The following is a 7,180-nucleotide window of genomic DNA, read 5'->3' as shown; positions in this document are numbered from 1 at the left end:
AAGATAATTTGAAATATCTATAATCTGTCAAGGGCTTTCGATAGTAATCACAGTAGGATCTCGAGTTCCATACTACTAATGCATCTCATCATCTTACCAAGCAGCATTTTTTCTTCATCTCTGATAACATTATCACGTTTTAACGCACTGAGACAGTTTTAATATTCGGTATTCTCACACTTAAACTTACCTGAACAAATTTAATGTTTATATTATTCAGTGCTCTCTATGTAGTATACATAGAATTTGTAAAACAGAAATGTGCAAGAAAATATGTACCTTAATGTAGGCTAGAATATTAATAATTTCTTATATTTTTCTATGATAAAATAATAAACTTAACCCTAAAACTCAATGGGACATTGTTTAATCATTCATTGAGAGATAGCTAGATATTACTGAAAATTTTAGGTGACTCATGATTTTCCATCTTGGAAATTAATTATGTACCATAAAATAACCTAATACAGTGCTTCTCAACCTTCCTCATGTTGCAGCCATTTAATATTGTAACCCCTAATCAAAGACTATTAAATTGATACTTTATAACTGTAATGCTGCTACTGTTATGAATTGTAATGTAAATATCTGATATGCAGAATAGCTGTTACGTCATCCCTAAAAAGGTTGGGACCCACAAGTTGAGAATTATTGTTATACTCTAAGGTAATGTTATCTTGGATTTAATGTTGATAAAATCTCTCAACTTGTCTTAAGATATCACAGATTTATGTGTCTTACTCAGTATGCACAAAGTTTTCCTAACACTTTTTATGTGCATCTAGAGAAAAAGCCGTGTCATTCTACTGAGGAAACTTGTTAACATGCTGATGTTAGCAATGGGATCTGATTACATAACCATGTTTTATATTGGTAGTCACCACAGGAAGATTTGAAGACATCATTCATTTTAGGATACAGGAGTTAATCTTTGCTAAAAGTGAAATTTTTCTGATAAGATTCTGGTTTCCTTTCTAATACCTTTGTCTTTAGACATACTGCTAGTTACCTGAAAAAAGTTCTTGCTTTATTTTATTATCTCGACATAAACACTCTAGTCATTCTTCTGCATGTCTGTAAGACTTCAGTGGCAAAAAAAATGTCCTGTCATTCTTGTCCTTTATCAGTGGAAGTAATTTTCTCACATCTGAAATGAGCACTATCAATCTCCACTTTGTCTCCGAGGTCAGAGAAAATTCAGGAAATGATTCTTGTTGCTGCTTCTTGTATGGTAGGTTATACAACTTTGAAAACCTGACTTCCTTTACTAATTGTTCCAATTAAATAATTATTCAGTTGATTATTTTGTGAATTTTAATGTATCTCTAAAAGACTTCAAGCATAAATTCTGTTTGAGCAAAAGGGCTGCTTCCACGTCAAAGATTAAAGGAGGCTAGGATTTAGCTGGGCCTACAAGATGCCTTGCTCAGCTGAGCCAGTATCACAGGCAGACTTGGAATAACTAAGTGATGAAAGCTTCATTTTCCCACTGTGTTGATGGCCCAGCTTAATTTTAAGTTAACAGCCAGATATATTTTGAAAATATTTGTCTGACACGTTATTTAAAATCTGCTCCCACAATATGGTGAGATTTTATTTTATGCTGAATAGAGTTTCTTGAAAAAATATTTTGAATAAAAATTACTCTCAATCTGTTAAGAGAATATGTACTTAAAATTAAGCTATAGGAGTAAAACTATGTGTTAAGAAAATTTATCATTAAAAGGAGACAAGTTTCCGAATGAGCCATTTGTAAGACCAAAAGTTAAAATATATGTATACATTTCTGTATTCATTTTCATTGAGGTAAAATGTTTGTGATAGCTAAGGGTATATATGAAGGGTAGCATAATAAAGTACTAGCAAATCTATATTCAAAGAACAGTGGTAAAACAAAGAACAAAGTTCTCTTGAACAATATTTATAAGTCATCTAATAAAGATCTTACTGGATGTGTTAAACTTATTTTAAAAATATGACTGCATGAAGATTATTAAATATAAGAGTAACATGTTGTTAGAAATAAAGGTTTTTGTGCTTGTTCTAGCTCCCAAATATAAAACAGAGACCCCTTACATTTATACTAGGCTTACAGCACTGTAAGTGGGCAGGTATCTATCTATTCTAACTCAACTACACTAGCCTATCCTACTTCCCATCTATGTATTTCTATATTATCATCCTGGTCCCCTAGGCTCCATCATAGGTCAGAACAATGAGGACAGACATAGTATCCTTCCTCTCTGCCACCTACTGATGCACAAATGACACAGCAGCCACACCTTCAATGCCTTTAGGGATAGGATTTTGTGAGCTTTTAGAACTTAGCTTAGTTACGAAATAAATGATGCTGAAGATTTGTTCAGGAAAAAATGATATGTGCCTAATAATTTAGACTTCAGATATGAATCAAGAACAAGGAAGGCAGCTATAATTACATAACATTTTACTTATTCAATAACTTGTATTTCTTCTGCTGTGAGAGAAGCATAAATTCCAACAAAATTTTCTGCTGTCAAGAACTATGATTCTTGTAGAAAAGATGCTAGTTAAACTGTAAAAGAAAATAAATGGCACATGGTAAAATAGATGACCTTGGGTATAGTTTTTCCTTGGGTATTGGGGGTCACAAAGTCAGGGCATTTACCAACAAAGTCAAACCTGAAATAACCTGAGGTTTTTTGTTTTTGTTTTGTTTTTCTTTTTCCCCCAATGGCTTTTTATTTTAGTTTGTTTTTGTTATTATTTTATTTTATTTTTCTTATTAGTTACATTTTGTTAACTCTGTATCCCAGCTGTACCCTGTTCCCTCTTTCCCTCCCTAATCCCACCCTCCCTCCCTCATCTCCTCCCTGGCCCTTTCCAAGTCCACTGATAGGGGAGGACCTCCTCCCCTTTCATCTGACCCTGTTTTATCAGGTATCTTCAGGACTGGCTGCAAAGCCCTCCTCTGTGGCCTAACAGTACTGCTCCTCCCTTGGGGAGTGGGGAGGTCAAAGAGCCTGCCATTGAGTTCCTGTTAGAAATAGTCCTTGTTCCCCTTACTATGGGAAACCAATTGGTTACTGAGCTACCACAGGCCACATCTGAGCAGAGGTTCTAGGTTATATCCATTCATGGTCTTTGGTTGAGTGTCAGTCTCAGAAAAGACCCTGTGCTGAGATATATTTGGTCCTTGTGGAGCTCCTATCCTTTCCACATCATTGTAACTCCCCTTCTTTCATATGATTCCCTGTACTCTGCCTAGGGTTTGGTTATGAGTCTTAGTATCTGCTTGGAAACACTGTTAGGTAGAGTCTTTCAGATGCCTTCTGTGGTAGACTCCTGTCATACGTTCAATGCACACCCCATTTGTCTTTCTAAATGAGCATTGATCATCTTACCCTGTATCCGCTTTCTTGATTATCTTCTTTAGGTGTATAGATTTCATTATGTTTATCATATCTTGTATAACCTGAGCTTTTAAAGAAAGTTAGGTCTCAACTAGGCAGAGGAAGCCAAATTCATGGAGCCCATATATGATTTAAGTATTTGATATGACTGACTTGAAATTCTTTTTTTGTTTGTTTGTTTCTTTGTTTCCTTCAAAAAATATTTATATATTTATTTATTAAAATTTATTCACTTTGTGTCTCCATTGTAGCCCCCTCTCTTGTCTCCTCCTAGTCCCACCCACCTTCCCTCTTCTCCCCCCATATTCTTTCCCTAGTCCCCTGATAGAGGAGAACTTCCTCCCTTTGTATCTGATCTTAGCTTATCAGATATCAAGCCTAACTATATCATCTTTCTCTGTGGCCCGGCAAGGCTGCACCCACCAGGGGGAGGTGATAAAAGAGCTAGCCACTTGAGTTCATATCAAAGACAGCCCCTGGACCCCTTACTATGGAATCCACTTGGTAACTGAGCAGCCAATGGGCTTCCTTTGAACAGGGGATCTAGGTCCTTTCTATTCATGGTTCTTAGTTGGAGTATCAGTCCCTGCAGGCAGCCTGGGCCTGGTATTTTGCTTCTATTGCTCTCCTTGTGGAGTTTCTATCCCCTCCAGGTCTTTCTATCTCCCTCTTCTTCCATAAGGATTCCAGAACTCTGCCCAAAGTTTGGCTGAGTCTCAGCATCTCCTTTGATACCCTGGTGGGTAAAGTCTTTTAGAGGTCCTCTGTGGAAGACTACTGTCCTGTTCCTTGTCTTCTTGTATTTCTGATGTCTATCCTGTTTGTCCTTCTGAATGAGGATTAAACATCTTCTTAATGATTGTATTTTGAATTTGTATTTATTAGACAACTCCAAAGGAAAAATAAAGGATGCACATGAGAAACACACATAAAACAATACGTACATTGTTCCTTGTGCCCAGTTTGCCTCTGATGTAGCAATCAGAGTAGTACATGAAAACTACCTTTTACTGAACCCCAAATGCCTGGAAAATCAATAATACTGAGTGAGTAGAAGGTAACTGTACCACATCAGGACTCTACCTTCTCTCTAGTACAGAACCTGATTTAAATGTAGATATCAATGACTTTCTGAACAACACAATCTACCCACAAACAAAACACCTTTGGTTATATGTGCTACCTTTCTAGACTAGATAATTTACTTCCTTTGAAAGGTGACATAGAGGAAATGTAGGAAGATAAGATAATCATACTTAATATTCTCTTAATAGTCCTACCTCATTCTTTGGTAAGCTAAAGAAACGATGTTGGCACAAAATGTGCATATCAAGGGTGAAAATATAAACAAGTCTGCTAATTTTAACTATGTTTTTGTTGCACTGGTAAGGTATCAAACTCCGATCGTGCATTTTTCTTTGTTGTTGTTCACTGCATTTTCTTCTATAGACCTAACATTATACATTACAAAAACAAGTAATAAAACCCTAGAAGTTTTCAGTTTTTTTTCATTTAATAATGTCAAATAAAAAAGAAAACAATTTGACATTTCCAGAGACAGAGCATAGTAGATTAACAGATTTATATTTCAATACTCTTTTATTTAGAGCCAGATGCTCTGAATTTGTGTTTTGCACTAGGCCCTTCAAATTATGTCTGGCCATAAGGACAACTGCCAGATTGGAGAAGGAGAAAACAAAACAAGGACAGAGAGGGGAAAAAGTTTAAATAACTGACACTCAGTCTGTGAGTGCTCTTAGGCTTGAGAAGCCACAGCTAAATGGGCTTTCCAGGGTCACTTCAGTCTAGTTTGATCCATAAGAAATGCCAATATATGAGCAGTAGAAAGTGGTGAAACCTACAAGAGGCAGAAGCTTACAGGGACTGTTTCATAAATTAAAGAGTTTCACATTGTGACTCAAAAATCTGCTTCTCTTTGAAAAAACTTGTCATCTGGCTATGTTGATGTGTTCCACCAGCTTTCTCACGCCAGCTTTCTCACGCCAGCTATTAACAATCAGTAACACCATCTTGTAGGACCCTGAAAGAGCAAATTATGTCAAGTGATAAAGGCAAACATACTTTAATGAGTACATATGATTACTCTCAGTAAATAATAGATTATATTTGAATTAAGGTAGAAAGAAAAAGACAGGTTTAAGAGGCAAATTAGGATATAATTTTGTACGCTAAGATAGAGAGTGTGGGGAAACTATTTAACCATACCATTAGGACAGATAACATACAGTGAGAGACTTTTTTGAACAAATGTTTAGGTTTCTGACTTTGGTGACCAGGTAGAAATACAAGCTTAGAGGGAATTGACAAGGAAGAAAGATAGTGCATGCCATTTTTAGCCCATTAAAGTTAAAGTCTTGTAATAGGAAGAATGTGAAAGCGGTTGTTAAAATAAGACTTTATATACTTACCTTTTAGGAGTTTATATAACTTAGCAGCTTAGTAGAAATATGAAAAAAAAAAAACATTCAGGTTTGCATTTCTTCAACAGAATATACAACCATGCACTTGAAGCTACAAAACTGAGTTAAGGTATTTAACCCAGGTTACATTTTTATAGCAATAATGAGTTGTTGAGGACAATTCCACAGTGTAACAGCAATTAAGTATAGATTTCTAAACATTTGGTCCCAGTCTTGTTCTGTTACTATGTTCTCATGAGAGTAATTACTCTGATTTAGGGAAGAAGTTTTATTTAGTATTAGTTATGTCCCAGTTTCTATTTGAAACAATTTAAAGTATTACCTCTTTTAATCTTGATGATTCTTTTAGAGATAGGTACACAAATTATGAAAAAGTGTATGGATAAAGAAACATAATGTTCACAAATATAATGTTTTCCATTAAATCAAACATTTAACAAGTGCCAGCACAAGGAATGTAATGAGAAAGTCCTATTCGTGCATCCTGTTTTCTCTAGCTGAGAGTTCTTCTCTTTATTTAACTAAAACACTCCTGACAAAGAATATGATACCATATTTGTGCCCAACAATGCCAATCAACCATTTTTGGTAGAAAACAAATTTTTTTTTTTTTCAATGCAGTTTATTCAGGAACCTTGAACAATCATCTGACCCCGGGGAAAGCCAGCCCACAGCTTAAATAGCCCCTGGGTAGCCAACCCAGGCGTGCCACATGGGCAATGCAGATAGGTCCACATACATGGAAGCAAGCCAGATCCTCAGCCTTAGCCAAATGTGGAATTGTTCGTGACAGAGAGCACTCACCATCGGGAAGGTGGAAGGCGGAAGGCGGAAACCAGCTCCATCTTTAAGGCACAGCATTCCGCAGATCTCTACAGTTCCCCCTTTTTGTTTTAGATGCATCAGGCAAGAGTAGAGGTCTGATCTCTGATATTAGAAATAAATTGGGACTTTGTACCGATGTTCATTTAGGTGTCATCCACCCAAAGAGCATCAGACCCGACCGATACCTTTTTCTCAGAGGCGGGACCTGGGGTATCAACCCGCATGCAATCTGACATGCTCTTCTCTGGGTCCAAAGTGGCTGACCCTGAGTGCAGTGCTTAGCCTCGCATCCTGAGCGTAACATTTTAGCTTTTTATGGTATCCAACCATGCTTGGGGCGAATGTCCATGGGCGGGCATGGGAGCATTAGTAGGCCTTCGGGTGTTGGTCTCCTTGGTTTGCCTGTGGTATATATGCAAGATTAGAGTCTCACAACAGTGTGATGCAGCCATGATCATTCAGGCCTTTACAGCCATTGAAGTAGAAAACAAATTTTAAGAGCCAGGTAGTGTGCATTTCACT

At 36.7% G+C, this 7,180-nt stretch overlaps 1 pseudogene; it reads right to left on the bottom strand.

Moving 5' to 3' along the window:
* Positions 1–2,160: 2,160 nt before the first annotated feature.
* Positions 2,161–2,304, bottom strand: LOC132649816 (small nucleolar RNA SNORA17; annotated as a pseudogene).
* Between the last annotated feature and the right edge of the window lie 4,876 nt (positions 2,305–7,180).

Source organism: Meriones unguiculatus, chromosome 21 (genome assembly GCF_030254825.1).
Source record: "Meriones unguiculatus strain TT.TT164.6M chromosome 21, Bangor_MerUng_6.1, whole genome shotgun sequence".
NCBI classification, from domain to species: domain Eukaryota; kingdom Metazoa; phylum Chordata; class Mammalia; order Rodentia; family Muridae; genus Meriones; species Meriones unguiculatus.
This window is presented reverse-complemented; position numbering and strand designations above follow the sequence as displayed.